The 24735-nt window shown below is 49.1% G+C and overlaps 13 non-coding genes across 13 annotated transcripts; all 13 read right to left on the bottom strand.

The window, feature by feature from the left end:
* Nucleotides 1-608: 608 nt before the first annotated feature.
* Nucleotides 609-728, bottom strand: trnal-caa (transfer RNA leucine (anticodon CAA)). Its single transcript has 2 exons — nucleotides 691-728; nucleotides 609-654 (listed from the first exon to the last, which is right to left on the bottom strand). It is a non-coding gene; the product is annotated as a tRNA-Leu (tRNA).
* Nucleotides 729-2513: 1785 nt separating this feature from the next.
* On the bottom strand, nucleotides 2514-2633 carry trnal-caa (transfer RNA leucine (anticodon CAA)). The gene is made up of 2 exons: nucleotides 2596-2633; nucleotides 2514-2559 (listed from the first exon to the last, which is right to left on the bottom strand). It is a non-coding gene; the product is annotated as a tRNA-Leu (tRNA).
* Nucleotides 2634-4371: 1738 nt separating this feature from the next.
* Nucleotides 4372-4491, bottom strand: trnal-caa (transfer RNA leucine (anticodon CAA)). Its single transcript has 2 exons — nucleotides 4454-4491; nucleotides 4372-4417 (listed from the first exon to the last, which is right to left on the bottom strand). It is a non-coding gene; the product is annotated as a tRNA-Leu (tRNA).
* Nucleotides 4492-6296: 1805 nt separating this feature from the next.
* trnal-caa (transfer RNA leucine (anticodon CAA)) lies at nucleotides 6297-6416 on the bottom strand. The gene is made up of 2 exons: nucleotides 6379-6416; nucleotides 6297-6342 (listed from the first exon to the last, which is right to left on the bottom strand). It is a non-coding gene; the product is annotated as a tRNA-Leu (tRNA).
* Nucleotides 6417-8229: 1813 nt separating this feature from the next.
* Nucleotides 8230-8349, bottom strand: trnal-caa (transfer RNA leucine (anticodon CAA)). The gene is made up of 2 exons: nucleotides 8312-8349; nucleotides 8230-8275 (listed from the first exon to the last, which is right to left on the bottom strand). It is a non-coding gene; the product is annotated as a tRNA-Leu (tRNA).
* Nucleotides 8350-10166: 1817 nt separating this feature from the next.
* Nucleotides 10167-10286, bottom strand: trnal-caa (transfer RNA leucine (anticodon CAA)). The gene is made up of 2 exons: nucleotides 10249-10286; nucleotides 10167-10212 (listed from the first exon to the last, which is right to left on the bottom strand). It is a non-coding gene; the product is annotated as a tRNA-Leu (tRNA).
* A 1787-nt stretch (nucleotides 10287-12073) lies between these two features.
* trnal-caa (transfer RNA leucine (anticodon CAA)) lies at nucleotides 12074-12193 on the bottom strand. The gene is made up of 2 exons: nucleotides 12156-12193; nucleotides 12074-12119 (listed from the first exon to the last, which is right to left on the bottom strand). It is a non-coding gene; the product is annotated as a tRNA-Leu (tRNA).
* Nucleotides 12194-14006: 1813 nt separating this feature from the next.
* trnal-caa (transfer RNA leucine (anticodon CAA)) lies at nucleotides 14007-14126 on the bottom strand. Its single transcript has 2 exons — nucleotides 14089-14126; nucleotides 14007-14041 (listed from the first exon to the last, which is right to left on the bottom strand). It is a non-coding gene; the product is annotated as a tRNA-Leu (tRNA).
* A 1817-nt stretch (nucleotides 14127-15943) lies between these two features.
* trnal-caa (transfer RNA leucine (anticodon CAA)) lies at nucleotides 15944-16063 on the bottom strand. Its single transcript has 2 exons — nucleotides 16026-16063; nucleotides 15944-15989 (listed from the first exon to the last, which is right to left on the bottom strand). It is a non-coding gene; the product is annotated as a tRNA-Leu (tRNA).
* Nucleotides 16064-17850: 1787 nt separating this feature from the next.
* On the bottom strand, nucleotides 17851-17970 carry trnal-caa (transfer RNA leucine (anticodon CAA)). Its single transcript has 2 exons — nucleotides 17933-17970; nucleotides 17851-17896 (listed from the first exon to the last, which is right to left on the bottom strand). It is a non-coding gene; the product is annotated as a tRNA-Leu (tRNA).
* A 1815-nt stretch (nucleotides 17971-19785) lies between these two features.
* trnal-caa (transfer RNA leucine (anticodon CAA)) lies at nucleotides 19786-19905 on the bottom strand. The gene is made up of 2 exons: nucleotides 19868-19905; nucleotides 19786-19831 (listed from the first exon to the last, which is right to left on the bottom strand). It is a non-coding gene; the product is annotated as a tRNA-Leu (tRNA).
* Nucleotides 19906-21675: 1770 nt separating this feature from the next.
* On the bottom strand, nucleotides 21676-21795 carry trnal-caa (transfer RNA leucine (anticodon CAA)). The gene is made up of 2 exons: nucleotides 21758-21795; nucleotides 21676-21721 (listed from the first exon to the last, which is right to left on the bottom strand). It is a non-coding gene; the product is annotated as a tRNA-Leu (tRNA).
* A 1775-nt stretch (nucleotides 21796-23570) lies between these two features.
* trnal-caa (transfer RNA leucine (anticodon CAA)) lies at nucleotides 23571-23690 on the bottom strand. The gene is made up of 2 exons: nucleotides 23653-23690; nucleotides 23571-23616 (listed from the first exon to the last, which is right to left on the bottom strand). It is a non-coding gene; the product is annotated as a tRNA-Leu (tRNA).
* Between the last annotated feature and the right edge of the window lie 1045 nt (nucleotides 23691-24735).

The raw sequence follows: 24735 nt of genomic DNA, 5'->3' as shown, positions 1-24735 counted from the left end.
AATCTCTCTCTCTCATACACACACACAAACACAATCAGGTCAGGAGCTGAGTGACCCTGGGGGAAGCCAAACTGGGTGTCACTGAGCAGGTGCTGCTTGATAGCACTGTTGGTGAGCCCTTCCATCACTTTACCGAGGATTGGGAACAGATGGATGGGAGAGGAATTGGCTGAGTTGGATTTGTCCTGCTTTTTATGTCCAGGACATACCTGGATAATTTCCCACATGGCCAGGTCGATCCCAGTGTTGTAACTGTCCTGGGAGAACTTGGCTGGAGGAAGGGCATGTTGTGGAGCAGCAGCCTTCAGGAGCAGTGCCAGAGCACAGAGCCTTTGCAGTGTCCAGTGTCTCTTGATCTGAGACGGAGTGAATGGAATTGTTGGAAGAATGGTGTCTGTGATGGTGGGGAGCACAGGGGGAGACTGAGTAAGATCATCCGGTGGGCACTTGCGGCTGAAGATTGTTGTAAAAGCCTCAGCCTTATCTTTGATAGTGACAGGTTGGACTCTTCCATCTTTGTGAAGGGGGAGCGACTCCTCTCCAAGAAGCTGTGAAATGTGGGGGCAGTGTGTGGGTGTGGGAAGGTTTGTTTGGGGAAAAGGGAAGAATGTCAGGAGTGGGATTTGAACCCACGCCCCTAGAAAGGGACCAGAATTCACAAGCCCAGATGCAGAACAAGGACTAACACTCCTTGAGTCTGGCGCCTTAGACCACTCGGCCATCCTGACAAGCTGCTGCAGATGCCTTTCCAGATGTCCTTCTCACTCTGTACAATTAGTCACCTTGCTCTTGTGCAGACACAAAATGCAATTCCGCATTTCTGCAGCTCCCTTGCATTCACACTCAGCAACAATCCCTCATACACAGTCTCACTCTCGCACACACACACTCTCTCTCACATGCACACGCACACACACTCTCTATCTGTCTCTCACACACACACTCTCTCTCTCACATGCACGCACAAACACACTCTCTCCCTCTCATACACACAAATTCTCCCTTTCTCTGTCTCTCTCACACACACACTCTCACTCACACACACACACTTCTCCCTCTTACACACACACAGACACACGCACTCTCTCACACACACACTATCTCACACACACACTCTTTCTCACACACACCAACAAATTCTTCCTCTCTCTCTCTCAGACACACGCAAACACACTCTTGCAGACATACACATACAAATTCTCTCTCTCTCACACGCACCCACTCTCACTCACACACACACATACACGCACATACACACACACATTCTCTCTCTCTCGCACACACATTCTCTCTCTCTCAAACACACTCTCTCTCACACACACACATTCTTTCACTCTCTCACACACAAAGACACATGCACACTCTCTCTTACACACACACACGCACACTCTGTCTCTCTCACACACATACACACTCTGTCTCTCTCAAACACACCTACAAATTCTCCCTCTCTGTTTCTCACACACACACATGCCCACACACTCATATACACACTCACACCCTCTCTCTCTCAAACACACATATACACATACATACTCTCACTCACACACACACAGACAGACACAAACACACACTCTCAGACACATACTCACACACATTCTCTCACTCTCACACACACAAACACACACACGTACACGCTGCCTCTCTTGCGCTCACACACACACATGCACTCTCTCTCACACACACACACGCTAACATACACACTCTCTCTCCTTCACACAAACACACACTCTCTCTCTCACACACACGCCCACAGGCACACACAATCTCACACACACACACCTCTCTCTCTCACACACACACAAACACATGCTAACACACACACGCTCTCTCCTTCACACACACACACAAACACACACACACTCACAGGCACACACACAATCTTTATCTCTCACACACACACACAATCTCTCTCTCTCATACACACACACAAACACAATCAGGTCAGGAGCTGAGTGACCCTGGGGGAAGCCAAACTGGGTGTCACTGAGCAGGTGCTGCTTGATAGCACTGTTGGTGAGCCCTTCCATCACTTTACCGAGGATTGGGAACAGATGGATGGGAGAGGAATTGGCTGAGTTGGATTTGTCCTGCTTTTTATGTCCAGGACATACCTGGATAATTTCCCACATGGCCAGGTCGATTCCAGTGTTGTCACTGTCCTGGGAGAACTTGGCTGGAGGAAGGGCATGTTGTGGAGCAGCAGCCTTCAGGAGCAGTGCCAGAGCACAGAGCCTTTGCAGTGTCCAGTGTCTCTTGATCTGAGACGGAGTGAATGGAATTGTTGGAAGAATGGTGTCTGTGATGGTGGGGAGCACAGGGGGAGACTGAGTAAGATCATCCGGTGGGCACTTGCGGCTGAAGATTGTTGTAAAAGCCTCAGCCTTATCTTTGATAGTGACAGGTTGGACTCTTCCATCTTTGTGAAGGGGGAGCGACTCCTCTCCAAGAAGCTGTGAAATGTGGGGGCAGTGTGTGGGTGTGGGAAGGTTTGTTTGGGGAAAAGGGAAGAATGTCAGGAGTGGGATTTGAACCCACGCCCCTAGAAAGGGACCAGAATTCACAAGCCCAGATGCAGAACAAGGACTAACACTCCTTGAGTCTGGCGCCTTAGACCACTCGGCCATCCTGACAAGCTGCTGCAGATGCCTTTCCAGATGTCCTTCTCACTCTGTACAATTAGTCACCTTGCTCTTGTGCAGACACAAAATGCAATTCCGCATTTCTGCAGCTCCCTTGCATTCACACTCAGCAACAATCCCTCATACACAGTCTCACTCTCGCACACACACACTCTCTCTCACATGCACACGCACACACACTCTCTATCTGTCTCTCACACACACACTCTCTCTCTCACATGCACGCACAAACACACTCTCTCCCTCTCATACACACAAATTCTCCCTTTCTCTGTCTCTCTCACACACACACTATCTCACACACACACTCTTTCTCACACACACCAACAAATTCTTCCTCTCTCTCTCTCAGACACACGCAAACACACTCTTGCAGACATACACATACAAATTCTCTCTCTCACACACGCACCCACTCTCACTCACACACACACATACACGCACATACACACACACATTCTCTCTCTCTCGCACACACATTCTCTCTCTCTCAAACACACTCTCTATCACACACACACATTCTTTCACTCTCTCACACACAAACACACATGCACACTCTCTCTTCCACACACACACGCACACTCTGTCTCTCTCACACACATACACACTCTGTCTCTCTCAAACACACCTACAAATTCTCCCTCTCTGTTTCTCACACACACACATGCCCACACACTCATATACACACTCACACCCTCTCTCTCTCAAACACACATATACACATACATACTCTCACTCACACACACACAGACAGACACAAACACACACTCTCAGACACATACTCACACACATTCTCTCACTCTCACACACACAAACACACACACGTACACGCTGCCTCTCTTGCGCTCACACACACACATGCACTCTCTCTCACACAAACACACGCTAACATACACACTCTCTCTCCTTCACACAAACACACACTCTCTCTCTCACACACACGCCCACAGGCACACACAATCTCACACACACACACCTCTCTCTCTCACACACACACACACTCTCTCTCACACGCACACAAACACATGCTAACACACACACGCTCTCTCCTTCACACACACACACAAACACACACACACTCACAGGCACACACACAATCTTTATCTCTCACACACACACACAATCTCTCTCTCTCACACACACACACAAACACAATCAGGTCAGGAGCTGAGTGACCCTGGGGGAAGCCAAACTGGGTGTCACTGAGCAGGTGCTGCTTGATAGCACTGTTGGTGAGCCCTTCCATCACTTTACCGAGGATTGGGAACAGATGGATGGGAGAGGAATTGGCTGAGTTGGATTTGTCCTGCTTTTTATGTCCAGGACATACCTGGATAATTTCCCACATGGCCAGGTCGATCCCAGTGTTGTCACTGTCCTGGTAGAACTTGGCTGGAGGAAGGGCATGTTGTGAAGCAGCAGCCTTCAGGAGCAGTGCCAGAGCACAGAGCCTTTGCAGTGTCCAGTGTCTCTTGATCTGACACGGAGTGAATGGAATTGTTGGAAGAATGGTGTCTGTGATGGTGGGGAGCACAGGGGGAGACTGAGTAAGATCATCCGGTGGGCACTTGCGGCTGAAGATTGTTGTAAAAGCCTCAGCCTTATCTTTGATAGTGACAGGTTGGACTCTTCCATCTTTGTGAAGGGGGAGCGACTCCTCTCCAAGAAGCTGTGAAATGTGGGGGCAGTGTGTGGGTGTGGGAAGGTTTGTTTGGGGAAAAGGGAAGAATGTCAGGAGTGGGATTTGAACCCACGCCCCTAGAAAGGGACCAGAATTCACAAGCCCAGATGCAGAGCAAAGACTAACACTCCTTGAGTCTGGCGCCTTAGACCACTCGGCCATCCTGACAAGCTGCTGCAGATGCCTTTCCAGATGTCTTTCTCACTCTGTACAATTAGTCACCTTGATCTTGTGCAGACACAAAATGCAATTCCGCATTTCTGCAGCTCCCTTGCATTCACACTCAGCAACAATCCCTCATTCACAGTCTCACTCTCGCACACACACTCTCTCTCACATGCACACGCACACACACTCTCTATCTGTCTCTCACACACACACTCTCTCTCTCACATGCACGCACAAACACACTCTCTCCCTCTCATACACACAAATTCTCCCTTTCTCTGTCTCTCTCACACACACACTCTCACTCACACACACACACTTCTCCCTCTTACACACACACAGACACACGCACTCTCTCACACACACACTATCTCACACACACACTCTTTCTCACACACACCAACAAATTCTTCCTCTCTCTCTCTCAGACACACGCAAACACACTCTTGCAGACATACACATACAAATTCTCTCTCTCTCACACGCACCCACTCTCACTCACACACACACATACACGCACATACACACACACATTCTCTCTCTCTCGCACACACATTCTCTCTCTCTCAAACACACTCTCTATCACACACACACATTCTTTCACTCTCTCACACACAAACACACATGCACACTCTCTCTTACACACACACACGCACACTCTGTCTCTCTCACACACATACACACTCTGTCTCTCTCAAACACACCTACAAATTCTCCCTCTCTGTTTCTCACACACACACATGCCCACACACTCATATACACACTCACACCCTCTCTCTCTCAAACACACATATACACATACATACTCTCACTCACACACACACAGACAGACACAAACACACACTCTCAGACACATACTCACACACATTCTCTCACTCTCACACACACAAACACACACACGTACACGCTGCCTCTCTTGCGCTCACACACACACATGCACTCTCTCTCACACACACACACGCTAACATACACACTCTCTCTCCTTCACACAAACACACACTCTCTCTCTCACACACACGCCCACAGGCACACACAATCTCACACACACACACCTCTCTCTCTCACACACACACACACTCTCTCTCACACGCACACAAACACATGCTAACACACACACGCTCTCTCCTTCACACACACACACAAACACACACACACTCACAGGCACACACACAATCTTTATCTCTCACACACACACACAATCTCTCTCTCTCACACACACACACAAACACAATCAGGTCAGGAGCTGAGTGACCCTGGGGGAAGCCAAACTGGGTGTCACTGAGCAGGTGCTGCTTGATAGCACTGTTGGTGAGCCCTTCCATCACTTTACCGAGGATTGGGAACAGATGGATGGGAGAGGAATTGGCTGAGTTGGATTTGTCCTGCTTTTTATGTCCAGGACATACCTGGATAATTTCCCACATGGCCAGGTCGATCCCAGTGTTGTCACTGTCCTGGTAGAACTTGGCTGGAGGAAGGGCATGTTGTGAAGCAGCAGCCTTCAGGAGCAGTGCCAGAGCACAGAGCCTTTGCAGTGTCCAGTGTCTCTTGATCTGACACGGAGTGAATGGAATTGTTGGAAGAATGGTGTCTGTGATGGTGGGGAGCACAGGGGGAGACTGAGTAAGATCATCCGGTGGGCACTTGCGGCTGAAGATTGTTGTAAAAGCCTCAGCCTTATCTTTGATAGTGACAGGTTGGACTCTTCCATCTTTGTGAAGGGGGAGCGACTCCTCTCCAAGAAGCTGTGAAATGTGGGGGCAGTGTGTGGGTGTGGGAAGGTTTGTTTGGGGAAAAGGGAAGAATGTCAGGAGTGGGATTTGAACCCACACCCCTAGAAAGGGACCAGAATTCACAAGCCCAGATGCAGAGCAAGGACTAACACTCCTTGAGTCTGGCGCCTTAGACCACTCGGCCATCCTGACAAGCTGCTGCAGATGCCTTTCCAGATGTCTTTCTCACTCTGTACAATTAGTCACCTTGCTCTTGTGCAGACACAAAATGCAATTCCGCATTTCTGCAGCTCCCTTGCATTCACACTCAGCAACAATCCCTCATACACAGTCTCACTCTCGCACACACACACTCTCTCTCACATGCACACGCACACACACTCTCTATCTGTCTCTCACACACACACTCTCTCTCTCACATGCACGCACAAACACACTCTCTCCCTCTCATACACACAAATTCTCCCTTTCTCTGTCTCTCTCACACACACACTCTCACTCACACACACACACTTCTCCCTCTTACACACACACAGACACACGCACTCTCTCACACACACACTATCTCACACACACACTCTTTCTCACACACACCAACAAATTCTTCCTCTCTCTCTCTCAGACACACGCAAACACACTCTTGCAGACATACACATACAAATTCTCTCTCTCTCACACGCACCCACTCTCACTCACACACACACATACACGCACATACACACACACATTCTCTCTCTCTCGCACACACATTCTCTCTCTCTCAAACACACTCTCTCTCACACACACACATTCTTTCACTCTCTCACACACAAAGACACATGCACACTCTCTCTTACACACACACACGCACACTCTGTCTCTCTCACACACATACACACTCTGTCTCTCTCAAACACACCTACAAATTCTCCCTCTCTGTTTCTCACACACACACATGCCCACACACTCATATACACACTCACACCCTCTCTCTCTCAAACACACATATACACATACATACTCTCACTCACACACACACACACAGACGCAAACACACACTCTCAGACACATACTCACACACATTCTCTCACTCTCACACACACAAACACACACACGTACACGCTGCCTCTCTTGCGCTCACACACACACATGCACTCTCTCTCACACACACACACGCTAACATACACACTCTCTCTCCTTCACACAAACACACACTCTCTCTCTCACACACACGCCCACAGGCACACACAATCTCACACACACACACCTCTCTCTCTCACACACACACACACTCTCTCTCACACGCACACAAACACATGCTAACACACACACGCTCTCTCCTTCACACACACACACAAACACACACACACTCACAGGCACACACACAATCTTTATCTCTCACACACACACACACACACAATCTCTCTCTCTCACACACACACACAAACACAATCAGGTCAGGAGCTGAGTGACCCTGGGGGAAGCCAAACTGGGTGTCACTGAGCAGGTGCTGCTTGATAGCACTGTTGGTGAGCCCTTCCATCACTTTACCGAGGATTGGGAACAGATGGATGGGAGAGGAATTGGCTGAGTTGGATTTGTCCTGCTTTTTATGTCCAGGACATACCTGGATAATTTCCCACATGGCCAGGTCGATCCCAGTGTTGTCACTGTCCTGGGAGAACTTGGCTGGAGGAAGGGCATGTTGTGGAGCAGCAGCCTTCAGGAGCAGTGCCAGAGCACAGAGCCTTTGCAGTGTCCAGTGTCTCTTGATCTGACACGGAGTGAATGGAATTGTTGGAAGAATGGTGTCTGTGATGGTGGGGAGCACAGGGGGAGACTGAGTAAGATCATCCGGTGGGCACTTGCGGCTGAAGATTGTTGTAAAAGCCTCAGCCTTATCTTTGATAGTGACAGGTTGGACTCTTCCATCTTTGTGAAGGGGGAGCGACTCCTCTCCAAGAAGCTGTGAAATGTGGGGGCAGTGTGTGGGTGTGGGAAGGTTTGTTTGGGGAAAAGGGAAGAATGTCAGGAGTGGGATTTGAACCCACGCCCCTAGAAAGGGACCAGAATTCACAAGCCCAGATGCAGAGCAAGGACTAACACTCCTTGAGTCTGGCGCCTTAGACCACTCGGCCATCCTGACAAGCTGCTGCAGATGCCTTTCCAGATGTCTTTCTCACTCTGTACAATTAGTCACCTTGCTCTTGTGCAGACACAAAATGCAATTCCGCATTTCTGCAGCTCCCTTGCATTCACACTCAGCAACAATCCCTCATACACAGTCTCACTCTCGCACACACACACTCTCTCTCACATGCACACGCACACACACTCTCTATCTGTCTCTCACACACACACTCTCTCTCTCACATGCACGCACAAACACACTCTCTCCCTCTCATACACACAAATTCTCCCTTTCTCTGTCTCTCTCACACACACACTCTCACTCACACACACACACTTCTCCCTCTTACACACACACAGACACACGCACTCTCTCACACACACACTATCTCACACACACACTCTTTCTCACACACACCAACAAATTCTTCCTCTCTCTCTCTCAGACACACGCAAACACACTCTTGCAGACATACACATACCAATTCTCTCTCTCTCACACGCACCCACTCTCACTCACACACACACATACACGCACATACACACACACATTCTCTCTCTCTCGCACACACATTCTCTCTCTCTCAAACACACTCTCTCTCACACACACACATTCTTTCACTCTCTCACAAAGAAAGACACATGCACACTCTCTCTTACACACACACATGCACACTCTGTCTCTCTCACACACATACACACTCTGTCTCTCTCAAACACACCTACAAATTCTCCCTCTCTGTTTCTCACACACACACATGCCCACACACTCATATACACACTCACACCCTCTCTCTCTCAAACACACATATACACATACATACTCTCTCTCACACACACACAGACAGACACAAACACACACTCTCAGACACATGCTCACACACATTCTCTCACTCTCACACACAAAAACACACACACGTACACGCTGCCTCTCTTGCGCTCACACACACACATGCACTCTCTCTCACACACACACACGCTAACATACACACTCTCTCTCCTTCACACAAACACACACTCTCTCTCTCACACACACGCCCACAGGCACACACAATCTCACACACACACACCTCTCTCTCTCACACACACACACACTCTCTCTCACACGCACACAAACACATGCTAACACACACACGCTCTCTCCTTCACACACACACACAAACACACACACACTCACAGGCACACACACAATCTTTATCTCTCACACACACACACACACACAATCTCTCTCTCTCTCACACACACACACACAAACACAATCAGGTCAGGAGCTGAGTGACCCTGGGGGAAGCCAACCTGGGTGTCACTGAGCAGGTGCTGCTTGATAGCACTGTTGGTGAGCCCTTCCATCACTTTACCGAGGATTGGGAACAGATGGATGGGAGAGGAATTGGCTGAGTTGGATTTGTCCTGCTTTTTATGTCCAGGACATACCTGGATAATTTCCCACATGGCCAGGTCGATCCCAGTGTTGTAACTGTCCTGGGAGAACTTGGCTGGAGGAAGGGCATGTTGTGGAGTAGCAGCCTTCAGGATCAGTGCCAGAGCACAGAGCCTTTGCAGTGTCCAGTGTCTCTTGATCTGAGACGGAGTGAATGGAATTGTTGGAAGAATGGTGTCTGTGATGGTGGGGAGCACAGGGGGAGACTGAGTAAGATCATCCGGTGGGCACTTGCGGCTGAAGATTGTTGTAAAAGCCTCAGCCTTATCTTTGAAAGTGACAGGTTGGACTCTTCCATCTTTGTGAAGGGGGAGCGACTCCTCTCCAAGAAGCTGTGAAATGTGGGGGCAGTGTGTGGGTGTGGGAAGGTTTGTTTGGGGAAAAGGGAAGAATGTCAGGAGTGGGATTTGAACCCACGCCCCTAGAAAGGGACCAGAATTCACAAGCCCAGATGCAGAGCAAGGACTAACACTCCTTGAGTCTGGCGCCTTAGACCACTCGGCCATCCTGACAAGCTGCTGCAAATGCCTTTCCAGATGTCTTTCTCACTCTGTACAATTAGTCACCTTGCTCTTGTGCAGACACAAAATGCAATTCCGCATTTCTGCAGCTCCCTTGCATTCACACTCAGCAACAATCCCTCATACACAGTCTCACTCTCGCACACACACACTCTCTCTCACATGCACACGCACACACACTCTCTATCTGTCTCTCACACACACACTCTCTCTCTCACATGCACGCACAAACACACTCTCTCCCTCTCATACACACAAATTCTCCCTTTCTCTGTCTCTCTCACACACACACTCTCACTCACACACACACACTTCTCCCTCTTACACACACACAGACACACGCACTCTCTCACACACACACTATCTCACACACACACTCTTTCTCACACACCAACAAATTCTTCCTCTCTCTCTCTCAGACACACGCAAACACACTCTTGCAGACATACACATACAAATTCTCTCTCTCTCACACGCACCCACTCTCACTCACACACACACATACACGCACATACACACACACATTCTCTCTCTCTCGCACACACTCTCTCTCACACACACACATTCTTTCACTCTCTCACACACAAAGACACATGCACACTCTCTCTTACACACACACACGCACACTCTGTCTCTCTCACACACATACACACTCTGTCTCTCTCAAACACACCTACAAATTCTCCCTCTCTGTTTCTCACACACACACATGCCCACACACTCATATACACACTCACACCCTCTCTCTCTCAAACACACATATACACATACATACTCTCACTCACACACACACAGACAGACACAAACACACACTCTCAGACACATACTCACACACATTCTCTCACTCTCACACACACAAACACACACACGTACACGCTGCCTCTCTTGCGCTCACACACACACATGCACTCTCTCTCACACACACACACGCTAACATACACACTCTCTCTCCTTCACACAAACACACACTCTCTCTCTCACACACACGCCCACAGGCACACACAATCTCACACACACACACCTCTCTCTCTCACACACACACACACTCTCTCTCACACGCACACAAACACATGCTAACACACACACGCTCTCTCCTTCACACACACACACAAACACACACACACTCACAGGCACACACACAATCTTTATCTCTCACACACACACACACACAATCTCTCTCTCTCACACACACACACAAACACAATCAGGTCAGGAGCTGAGTGACCCTGGGGGAAGCCAAACTGGGTGTCACTGAGCAGGTGCTGCTTGATAGCACTGTTGGTGAGCCCTTCCATCACTTTACCGAGGATTGGGAACAGATGGATGGGAGAGGAATTGGCTGAGTTGGATTTGTCCTGCTTTTTATGTCCAGGACATACCTGGATAATTTCCCACATGGCCAGGTCGATCCCAGTGTTGTCACTGTCCTGGTAGAACTTGGCTGGAGGAAGGGCATGTTGTGGAGCAGCAGCCTTCAGGAGCAGTGCCAGAGCACAGAGCCTTTGCAGTGTCCAGTGTCTCTTGATCTGACACGGAGTGAATGGAATTGTTGGAAGAATGGTGTCTGTGATGGTGGGGAGCACAGGGGGAGACTGAGTAAGATCATCCGGTGGGCACTTGCGGCTGAAGATTGTTGTAAAAGCCTCAGCCTTATCTTTGAAAGTGACAGGTTGGACTCTTCCATCTTTGTGAAGGGGGAGCGACTCCTCTCCAAGAAGCTGTGAAATGTGGGGGCAGTGTGTGGGTGTGGGAAGGTTTGTTTGGGGAAAAGGGAAGAATGTCAGGAGTGGGATTTGAACCCACGCCCCTAGAAAGGGACCAGAATTCACAAGCCCAGATGCAGAGCAAGGACTAACACTCCTTGAGTCTGGCGCCTTAGACCACTCGGCCATCCTGACAAGCTGCTGCAGATGCCTTTCCAGATGTCTTTCTCACTCTGTACAATTAGTCACCTTGCTCTTGTGCAGACACAAAATGCAATTCCGCATTTCTGCAGCTCCCTTGCATTCACACTCAGCAACAATCCCTCATACACAGTCTCACTCTCGCACACACACACTCTCTCTCACATGCACACGCACACACACTCTCTATCTGTCTCTCACACACACACTCTCTCTCTCACATGCACGCACAAACACACTCTCTCCCTCTCATACACACAAATTCTCCCTTTCTCTGTCTCTCTCACACACACACTCTCACTCACACACACACACTTCTCCCTCTTACACACACACAGACACACGCACTCTCTCACACACACACTATCTCACACACACACTCTTTCTCACACACACCAACAAATTCTTCCTCTCTCTCTCTCAGACACACGCAAACACACTCTTGCAGACATACACATACAAATTCTCTCTCTCTCACACGCACCCACTCTCACTCACACACACACATACACGCACATACACACACACATTCTCTCTCTCTCGCACACACATTCTCTCTCTCTCAAACACACTCTCTCTCACACACACACATTCTTTCACTCTCTCACACACAAAGACACATGCACACTCTCTCTTACACACACACACGCACACTCTGTCTCTCTCACACACATACACACTCTGTCTCTCTCAAACACACCTACAAATTCTCCCTCTCTGTTTCTCACACACACACATGCCCACACACTCATATACACACTCACACCCTCTCTCTCTCAAACACACATATACACATACATACTCTCACTCACACACACACACACAGACGCAAACACACACTCTCAGACACATACTCACACACATTCTCTCACTCTCACACACACAAACACACACACGTACACGCTGCCTCTCTTGCGCTCACACACACACATGCACTCTCTCTCACACACACACACGCTAACATACACACTCTCTCTCCTTCACACAAACACACACTCTCTCTCTCACACACACGCCCACAGGCACACACAATCTCACACACACACACCTCTCTCTCTCACACACACACACACTCTCTCTCACACGCACACAAACACATGCTAACACACACACGCTCTCTCCTTCACACACACACACAAACACACACACACTCACAGGCACACACACAATCTTTATCTCTCACACACACACACACACACAATCTCTCTCTCTCACACACACACACAAACACAATCAGGTCAGGAGCTGAGTGACCCTGGGGGAAGCCAAACTGGGTGTCACTGAGCAGGTGCTGCTTGATAGCACTGTTGGTGAGCCCTTCCATCACTTTACCGAGGATTGGGAACAGATGGATGGGAGAGGAATTGGCTGAGTTGGATTTGTCCTGCTTTTTATGTCCAGGACATACCTGGATAATTTCCCACATGGCCAGGTCGATCCCAGTGTTGTCACTGTCCTGGGAGAACTTGGCTGGAGGAAGGGCATGTTGTGGAGCAGCAGCCTTCAGGAGCAGTGCCAGAGCACAGAGCCTTTGCAGTGTCCAGTGTCTCTTGATCTGACACGGAGTGAATGGAATTGTTGGAAGAATGGTGTCTGTGATGGTGGGGAGCACAGGGGGAGACTGAGTAAGATCATCCGGTGGGCACTTGCGGCTGAAGATTGTTGTAAAAGCCTCAGCCTTATCTTTGATAGTGACAGGTTGGACTCTTCCATCTTTGTGAAGGGGGAGCGACTCCTCTCCAAGAAGCTGTGAAATGTGGGGGCAGTGTGTGGGTGTGGGAAGGTTTGTTTGGGGAAAAGGGAAGAATGTCAGGAGTGGGATTTGAACCCACGCCCCCAGAAAGGGACCAGAATTCACAAGCCCAGATGCAGAGCAAGGACTAACACTCCTTGAGTCTGGCGCCTTAGACCACTCGGCCATCCTGACAAGCTGCTGCAGATGCCTTTCCAGATGTCTTTCTCACTCTGTACAATTAGTCACCTTGCTCTTGTGCAGACACAAAATGCAATTCCGCATTTCTGCAGCTCCCTTGCATTCACACTCAGCAACAATCCCTCATACACAGTCTCACTCTCGCACACACACACTCTCTCTCACATGCACACGCACACACACTCTCTATCTGTCTCTCACACACACACTCTCTCTCTCACATGCACGCACAAACACACTCTCTCCCTCTCATACACACAAATTCTCCCTTTCTCTGTCTCTCTCACACACACACTCTCACTCACACACACACACTTCTCCCTCTTACACACACACAGACACACGCACTCTCTCACACACACACTATCTCACACACACACTCTTTCTCACACACACCAACAAATTCTTCCTCTCTCTCTCTCAGACACACGCAAACACACTCTTGCAGACATACACATACCAATTCTCTCTCTCTCACACGCACCCACTCTCACTCACACACACACATACACGCACATACACACACACATTCTCTCTCTCTCGCACACACATTCTCTCTCTCTCAAACACACTCTCTCTCACACACACACATTCTTTCACTCTCTCACAAAGAAAGACACATGCACACTCTCTCTTACACACACACATGCACACTCTGTCTCTCTCACACACATACACACTCTGTCTCTCTCAAACACACCTACAAATTCTCCCTCTCTGTTTCTCACACACACACATGCCCACACACTCATATACACACTCACACCCTCTCTCTCTCAAACACACATATACACATACATACTCTCTCTCACACACACACAGACAGACACAAACACACACTCTCAGACACATGCTCACACACATTCTCTCACTCTCACACACAAAAACACACACACGTACACGCTGCCTCTCTTGCGCTCACACACACACATGCACTCTCTCTCACACACACACACGCTAACATACACACTCTCTCTCCTTCACACAAACACACACTCTCTCTCTCACACACACGCCCACAGGCACACACAATCTCACACACACACACCTCTCTCTCTCACACACACACACACTCTCTCTCACACGCACACAAACACATGCTAACACACACACGCTCTCTCCTTCACACACACACACAAACACACACACACTCACAGGCACACACACAATCTTTATCTCTCACACACACACACACACACAATCTCTCTCTCTCTCACACACACACACACAAACACAATCAGGTCAGGAGCTGAGTGACCCTGGGGGAAGCCAACCTGGGTGTCACTGAGCAGGTGCTGCTTGATAGCCCTGTTGGTGAGCCCTTCCATCACTTTACCGAGGATTGGGAACAGATGGATGGGAGAGGAATTGGCTGAGTTGGATTTGTCCTGCTTTTTATGTCCAGGACATACCTGGATAATTTCCCACATGGCCAGGTCGATCCCAGTGTTGTAACTGTCCTGGGAGAACTTGGCTGGAGGAAGGGCATGTTGTGGAGTAGCAGCCTTCAGGATCAGTGCCAGAGCACAGAGCCTTTGCAGTGTCCAGTGTCTCTTGATCTGAGACGGAGTGAATGGAATTGTTGGAAGAATGGTGTCTGTGATGGTGGGGAGCACAGGGGGAGACTGAGTAAGATCATCCGGTGGGCACTTGCGGCTGAAGATTGTTGTAAAAGCCTCAGCCTTATCTTTGAAAGTGACAGGTTGGACTCTTCCATCTTTGTGAAGGGGGAGCGACTCCTCTCCAAGAAGCTGTGAAATGTGGGGGCAGTGTGTGGGTGTGGGAAGGTTTGTTTGGGGAAAAGGGAAGAATGTCAGGAGTGGGATTTGAACCCACGCCCCTAGAAAGGGACCAGAATTCACAAGCCCAGATGCAGAGCAAGGACTAACACTCCTTGAGTCTGGCGCCTTAGACCACTCGGCCATCCTGACAAGCTGCTGCAAATGCCTTTCCAGATGTCTTTCTCACTCTGTACAATTAGTCACCTTGCTCTTGTGCAGACACAAAATGCAATTCCGCATTTCTGCAGCTCCCTTGCATTCACACTCAGCAACAATCCCTCATACACAGTCTCACTCTCGCACACACACACTCTCTCTCACATGCACACGCACACACACTCTCTATCTGTCTCTCACACACACACTCTCTCTCTCACATGCACGCACAAACACACTCTCTCCCTCTCATACACACAAATTCTCCCTTTCTCTGTCTCTCTCACACACACACTCTCACTCACACACACACACTTCTCCCTCTTACACACACACAGACACACGCACTCTCTCACACACACACTATCTCACACACACACTCTTTCTCACACACCAACAAATTCTTCCTCTCTCTCTCTCAGACACACGCAAACACACTCTTGCAGACATACACATACAAATTCTCTCTCTCTCACACGCACCCACTCTCACTCACACACACACATACACGCACATACACACACACATTCTCTCTCTCTCGCACACACTCTCTCTCACACACACACATTCTTTCACTCTCTCACACACAAAGACACATGCACACTCTCTCTTACACACACACACGCACACTCTGTCTCTCTCACACACATACACACTCTGTCTCTCTCAAACACACCTACAAATTCTCCCTCTCTGTTTCTCACACACACACATGCCCACACACTCATATACACACTCACACCCTCTCTCTCTCAAACACACATATACACATACATACTCTCACTCACACACACACAGACAGACACAAACACACACTCTCAGACACATACTCACACACATTCTCTCACTCTCACACACACAAACACACACACGTACACGCTGCCTCTCTTGCGCTCACACACACACATGCACTCTCTCTCACACACACACACGCTAACATACACACTCTCTCTCCTTCACACAAACACACACTCTCTCTCTCACACACACGCCCACAGGCACACACAATCTCACACACACACACCTCTCTCTCTCACACACACACACACTCTCTCTCACACGCACACAAACACATGCTAACACACACACGCTCTCTCCTTCACACACACACACAAACACACACACACTCACAGGCACACACACAATCTTTATCTCTCACACACACACACACACAATCTCTCTCTCTCACACACACACACAAACACAATCAGGTCAGGAGCTGAGTGACCCTGGGGGAAGCCAAACTGGGTGTCACTGAGCAGGTGCTGCTTGATAGCACTGTTGGTGAGCCCTTCCATCACTTTACCGAGGATTGGGAACAGATGGATGGGAGAGGAATTGGCTGAGTTGGATTTGTCCTGCTTTTTATGTCCAGGACATACCTGGATAATTTCCCACATGGCCAGGTCGATCCCAGTGTTGTCACTGTCCTGGTAGAACTTGGCTGGAGGAAGGGCATGTTGTGGAGCAGCAGCCTTCAGGAGCAGTGCCAGAGCACAGAGCCTTTGCAGTGTCCAGTGTCTCTTGATCTGACACGGAGTGAATGGAATTGTTGGAAGAATGGTGTCTGTGATGGTGGGGAGCACAGGGGGAGACTGAGTAAGATCATCCGGTGGGCACTTGCGGCTGAAGATTGTTGTAAAAGCCTCAGCCTTATCTTTGAAAGTGACAGGTTGGACTCTTCCATCTTTGTGAAGGGGGAGCGACTCCTCTCCAAGAAGCTGTGAAATGTGGGGGCAGTGTGTGGGTGTGGGAAGGTTTGTTTGGGGAAAAGGGAAGAATGTCAGGAGTGGGATTTGAACCCACGCCCCTAGAAAGGGACCAGAATTCACAAGCCCAGATGCAGAGCAAGGACTAACACTCCTTGAGTCTGGCGCCTTAGACCACTCGGCCATCCTGACAAGCTGCTGCAGATGCCTTTCCAGATGTCTTTCTCACTCTGTACAATTAGTCACCTTGCTCTTGTGCAGACACAAAATGCAATTCCGCATTTCTGCAGCTCCCTTGCATTCACACTCAGCAACAATCCCTCATACACAGTCTCACTCTCGCACACACACACTCTCTCTCACATGCACACGCACACACACTCTCTATCTGTCTCTCACACACACACTCTCTCTCTCACATGCACGCACAAACACACTCTCTCCCTCTCATACACACAAATTCTCCCTTTCTCTGTCTCTCTCACACACACACTCTCACTCACACACACACACTTCTCCCTCTTACACACACACAGACACACGCACTCTCTCACACACACACTATCTCACACACACACTCTTTCTCACACACACCAACAAATTCTTCCTCTCTCTCTCTCAGACACACGCAAACACACTCTTGCAGACATACACATACAAATTCTCTCTCTCTCACACGCACCCACTCTCACTCACACACACACATACACGCACATACACACACACATTCTCTCTCTCTCGCACACACATTCTCTCTCTCTCAAACACACTCTCTCTCACACACACACATTCTTTCACTCTCTCACACACAAAGACACATGCACACTCTCTCTTACACACACACACGCACACTCTGTCTCTCTCACACACATACACACTCTGTCTCTCTCAAACACACCTACAAATTCTCCCTCTCTGTTTCTCACACACACACATGCCCACACACTCATATACACACTCACACCCTCTCTCTCTCAAACACACATATACACATACATACTCTCTCTCACACACACACAGACAGACACAAACACACACTCTCAGACACATACTCACACACATTCTCTCACTCTCACACACACAAACACACACACGTACACGCTGCCTCTCTTGCGCTCACACACACACATGCACTCTCTCTCACACACACACACGCTAACATACACACTCTCTCTCCTTCACACAAACACACACTCTCTCTCTCACACACACGCCCACAGGCACACACAATCTCACACACACACACCTCTCTCTCTCACACACACACACACTCTCTCTCACACGCACACAAACCCATGCTAACACACACACGCTCTCTCCTTCACACACACACACAAACACACACACACTCACAGGCACACACACAATCTTTATCTCTCACACACACACACACACACACAATCTCTCTCTCTCACACACACACACAAACACAATCAGGTCAGGAGCTGAGTGACCCTGGGGGAAGCCAAACTGGGTGTCACTGAGCAGGTGCTGCTTGATAGCACTGTTGGTGAGCCCTTCCATCACTTTACCGAGGATTGGGAACAGATGGATGGGAGAGGAATTGGCTGAGTTGGATTTGTCCTGCTTTTTATGTCCAGGACATACCTGGATAATTTCCCACATGGCCAGGTCGATCCCAGTGTTGTCACTGTCCTGGGAGAACTTGGCTGGAGGAAGGGCATGTTGTGGAGTAGCAGCCTTCAGGAGCAGTGCCAAAGCACAGAGCCTTTGCAGTGTCCAGTGTCTCTTGATCTGAGACGGAGTGAATGGAATTGTTGGAAGAATGGTGTCTGTGATGGTGGGGAGCACAGGGGGAGACTGAGTAAGATCATCCGGTGGGCACTTGCGGCTGAAGATTGTTGTAAAAGCCTCAGCCTTATCTTTGATAGTGACAGGTTGGACTCTTCCATCTTTGTGAAGGGGGAGCGACTCCTCTCCAAGAAGCTGTGAAATGTGGGGGCAGTGTGTGGGTGTGGGAAGGTTTGTTTGGGGAAAAGGGAAGAATGTCAGGAGTGGGATTTGAACCCACGCCCCTAGAAAGGGACCAGAATTCACAAGCCCAGATGCAGAGCAAGGACTAACACTCCTTGAGTCTGGCGCCTTAGACCACTCGGCCATCCTGACAAGCGGCTGCAGATGCCTTTCCAGATGTCCTTCTCACTCTGTACAATAAGTCACCTTGCTCTTGTGCAGACACAAAATGCAATTCCGCATTTCTGCAGCTCCCTTGCATTCACACTCAGCAACAATCCCTCATACACAGTCTCACTCTCGCACACACACACTCTCTCTCACATGCACACGCACACACACTCTCTATCTGTCTCTCACACACACACTCTCTCTCTCACATGCACGCACAAACACACTCTCTCCCTCTCATACACACAAATTCTCCCTTTCTCTGTCTCTCTCACACACACACTATCTCACACACACACTCTTTCTCACACACACCAACAAATTCTTCCTCTCTCTCTCTCAGACACACGCAAACACACTCTTGCAGACATACACATACAAATTCTCTCTCTCTCACACGCACCCACTCTCACTCACACACACACATACACGCACATACACACACACATTCTCTCTCTCTCGCACACACATTCTCTCTCTCTCTCAAACACACTCTCTATCACACACACACATTCTTTCACTCTCTCACACACAAACACACATGCACACTCTCTCTTCCACACACACACGCACACTCTGTCTCTCTCACACACATACACACTCTGTCTCTCTCAAACACACCTACAAATTCTCCCTCTCTGTTTCTCACACACACACATGCCCACACACTCATATACACACTCACACCCTCTCTCTCTCAAACACACATATACACATACATACTCTCTCTCACACACACTCTCACTCACACACACACTGACAGACACAAACACACACTCTCAGACACATACTCACACACATTCTCTCACTCTCACACACACAAACACACACACGTACACGCTGCCTCTCTTGCGCTCACACACACACATGCACTCTCTCTCACACACACACACGCTAACATACACACTCTCTCTCCTTCACACAAACACACACTCTCTCTCTAACACACACACCCACAGGCACACACAATCTCACACACACACACACACCTCTCTCTCTCACACACACACACACACACTCTCTCTCACACGCACACAAACACATGCTAACACACACACGCTCTCTCCTTCACACACACACACAAACACACACACACTCACAGGCACACACAATCTCTCTTTATCTCTCTGACACACACACACACAATCTCTCTCTCTCACACACACACACAAACACAATCAGGTCAGGAGCTGAGTGACCCTGGGGGAACCCAAACTGGGAGTCACTGAGCAGGTGCTGCTTGATAGCACTGTTGGTGAGCCCTTCCATCACTTTACCGAGGATTGGGAACAGATGGATGGGAGAGGAATTGGCTGAGTTGGATTTGTCCTGCTTTTTATGTCCAGGACATACCTGGATAATTTCCCACATGGCCAGGTCGATCCCAGTGTTGTCACTGTCCTGGGAGAACTTGGCTGGAGGAAGGGCATGTTGTGGAGCAGCAGCCTTCAGGAGCAGTGCCAGAGCACAGAGCCTTTGCAGTGTCCAGTGTCTCTGGATCTGACACGGAGTGAATGGAATTGTTGGAAGAATGGTGTCTGTGATGGTGGGGAGCACAGGGGGAGACTGAGTAAGATCATCCGGTGGGCACTTGCGGCTGAAGATTGTTGTAAAAGCCTCAGCCTTATCTTTGATAGTGACAGGTTGGACTCTTCCATCTTTGTGAAGGGGGAGCGACTCCTCTCCAAGAAGCTGTGAAATGTGGGGGCAGTGTGTGGGTGTGGGAAGGTTTGTTTGGGGAAAAGGGAAGAATGTCAGGAGTGGGATTTGAACCCACGCCCCTAGAAAGGGACCAGAATTCACAAGCCCAGATGCAGAGCAAGGACTAACACTCCTTGAGTCTGGCGCCTTAAACCACTCGGCCATCCTGACAAGCTGCTGCAGATGCCTTTCCAGATGTCTTTCTCACTCTGTACAATTAGTCACCTTGCTCTTGTGCAGACACAAAATGCAATTCCGCATTTCTGCAGCTCCCTTGCATTCACACTCAGCAACAATCCCTCATTCACAGTCTCACTCTCGCACACACACACTCTCTCTCACATGCACACGCACACACACTCTCTATCTGTCTCTCACACACACACTCTCTCTCTCACATGCACGCACAAACACACTCTCTCCCTCTCATACACACAAATTCTCCCTTTCTCTGTCTCTCTCACACACACACTCTCACTCACACACACACACTTCTCCCTCTTACACACACACAGACACACGCACTCTCTCACACACACACTATCTCACACACACAAACAAATTCTTCCTCTCTCTCTCTCAGACACACGCAAACACACTCTTGCAGACATACACATACAAATTCTCTCTCTCTCACACGCACCCACTCTCACTCACACACACACATACACGCACATACACACACACATTCTCTCTCTCTCTCAAACACACTCTCTCTCAAACACACACATTCTTTCACTCTCTCACACACAAAGACACATGCACACTCTCTCTTACACACACACATGCACACTCTGTCTCTCTCACACACATACACACTCTGTCTCTCTCAAACACACCTACAAATTCTCCCTCTCTGTTTCTCACACACACACATGCCCACACACTCATATACACACTCACACCCTCTCTCTCTCAAACACACATATACACATACATACTCTCACTCACACACACACAGACAGACACAAACACACACTCTCAGACACATACTCACACACATTCTCTCACTCTCACACACACAAACACACACACGTACACGCTGCCTCTCTTGCGCTCACACACACACATGCACTCTCTCTCACACACACACACGCTAACATACACACTCTCTCTCCTTCACACAAACACACACTCTCTCTCTCACACACACGCCCACAGGCACACACAATCTCACACACACACACCTCTCTCTCTCACACACACACACACTCTCTCTCACACGCACACAAACACATGCTAACACACACACGCTCTCTCCTTCACACACACACACAAACACACACACACTCACAGGCACACACACAATCTTTATCTCTCACACACACACACACACACAATCTCTCTCTCTCACACACACACACAAACACAATCAGGTCAGGAGCTGAGTGACCCTGGGGGAAGCCAAACTGGGTGTCACTGAGCAGGTGCTGCGTGATAGCACTGTTGGTGAGCCCTTCCATCACTTTACCAAGGATTGGGAACAGATGGATGGGAGAGGAATTGGCTGAGTTGGATTTGTCCTGCTTTTTATGTCCAGGACATACCTGGATAATTTCCCACATGGCCAGGTCGATCCCAGTGTTGTAACTGTCCTGGGAGAACTTGGCTGGAGGAAGGGCATGTTGTGGAGTAGCAGCCTTCAGGAGCAGTGCCAGAGCACAGAGCCTTTGCAGTGTCCAGTGTCTCTTGATCTGACACGGAGTGAATGGAATTGTTGGAAGAATGGTGTCTGTGATGGTGGGGAGCACAGGGGGAGACTGAGTAAGATCATCCGGTGGGCACTTGCGGCTGAAGATTGTTGTAAAAGCCTCAGCCTTATCTTTGAAAGTGACAGGTTGGACTCTTCCATCTTTGTGAAGGGGGAGCGACTCCTCTCCAAGAAGCTGTGAAATGTGGGGGCAGTGTGTGGGTGTGGGAAGGTTTGTTTGGGGAAAAGGGAAGAATGTCAGGAGTGGGATTTGAACCCACGCCCCTAGAAAGGGACCAGAATTCACAAGCCCAGATGCAGAGCAAGGACTAACACTCCTTGAGTCTGGCGCCTTAAACCACTCGGCCATCCTGACAAGCTGCTGCAGATGCCTTTCCAGATGTCTTTCTCACTCTGTACAATTAGTCACCTTGCTCTTGTGCAGACACAAAATGCAATTCCGCATTTCTGCAGCTCCCTTGCATTCACACTCAGCAACAATCCCTCATTCACAGTCTCACTCTCGCACACACACACTCTCTCTCACATGCACACGCACACACACTCTCTATCTGTCTCTCACACACACACTCTCTCTCTCACATGCACGCACAAACACACTCTCTCCCTCTCATACACACAAATTCTCCCTTTCTCTGTCTCTCTCACACACACACTCTCACTCACACACACACACTTCTCCCTCTTACACACACACAGACACACGCACTCTCTCACACACACACTATCTCACACACACAAACAAATTCTTCCTCTCTCTCTCTCAGACACACGCAAACACACTCTTGCAGACATACACATACAAATTCTCTCTCTCTCACACGCACCCACTCTCACTCACACACACACATACACGCACATACACACACACATTCTCTCTCTCTCTCAAACACACTCTCTCTCAAACACACACATTCTTTCACTCTCTCACACACAAAGACACATGCACACTCTCTCTTACACACACACATGCACACTCTGTCTCTCTCACACACATACACACTCTGTCTCTCTCAAACACACCTACAAATTCTCCCTCTCTGTTTCTCACACACACACATGCCCACACACTCATATACACACTCACACCCTCTCTCTCTCAAACACACATATACACATACATACTCTCACTCACACACACACAGACAGACACAAACACACACTCTCAGACACATACTCACACACATTCTCTCACTCTCACACACACAAACACACACACGTACACGCTGCCTCTCTTGCGCTCACACACACACATGCACTCTCTCTCACACACACACACGCTAACATACACACTCTCTCTCCTTCACACAAACACACACTCTCTCTCTCACACACACGCCCACAGGCACACACAATCTCACACACACACACCTCTCTCTCTCACACACACACACACTCTC

Source organism: Chiloscyllium punctatum, chromosome 17, assembly GCF_047496795.1.
Source record: "Chiloscyllium punctatum isolate Juve2018m chromosome 17, sChiPun1.3, whole genome shotgun sequence".
In the NCBI taxonomy this organism is placed as follows: Eukaryota; Metazoa; Chordata; class Chondrichthyes; order Orectolobiformes; family Hemiscylliidae; genus Chiloscyllium; species Chiloscyllium punctatum.
Note: the sequence above shows the minus strand (reverse complement) of the source record. Positions and strands in the feature narration are given on the sequence as shown.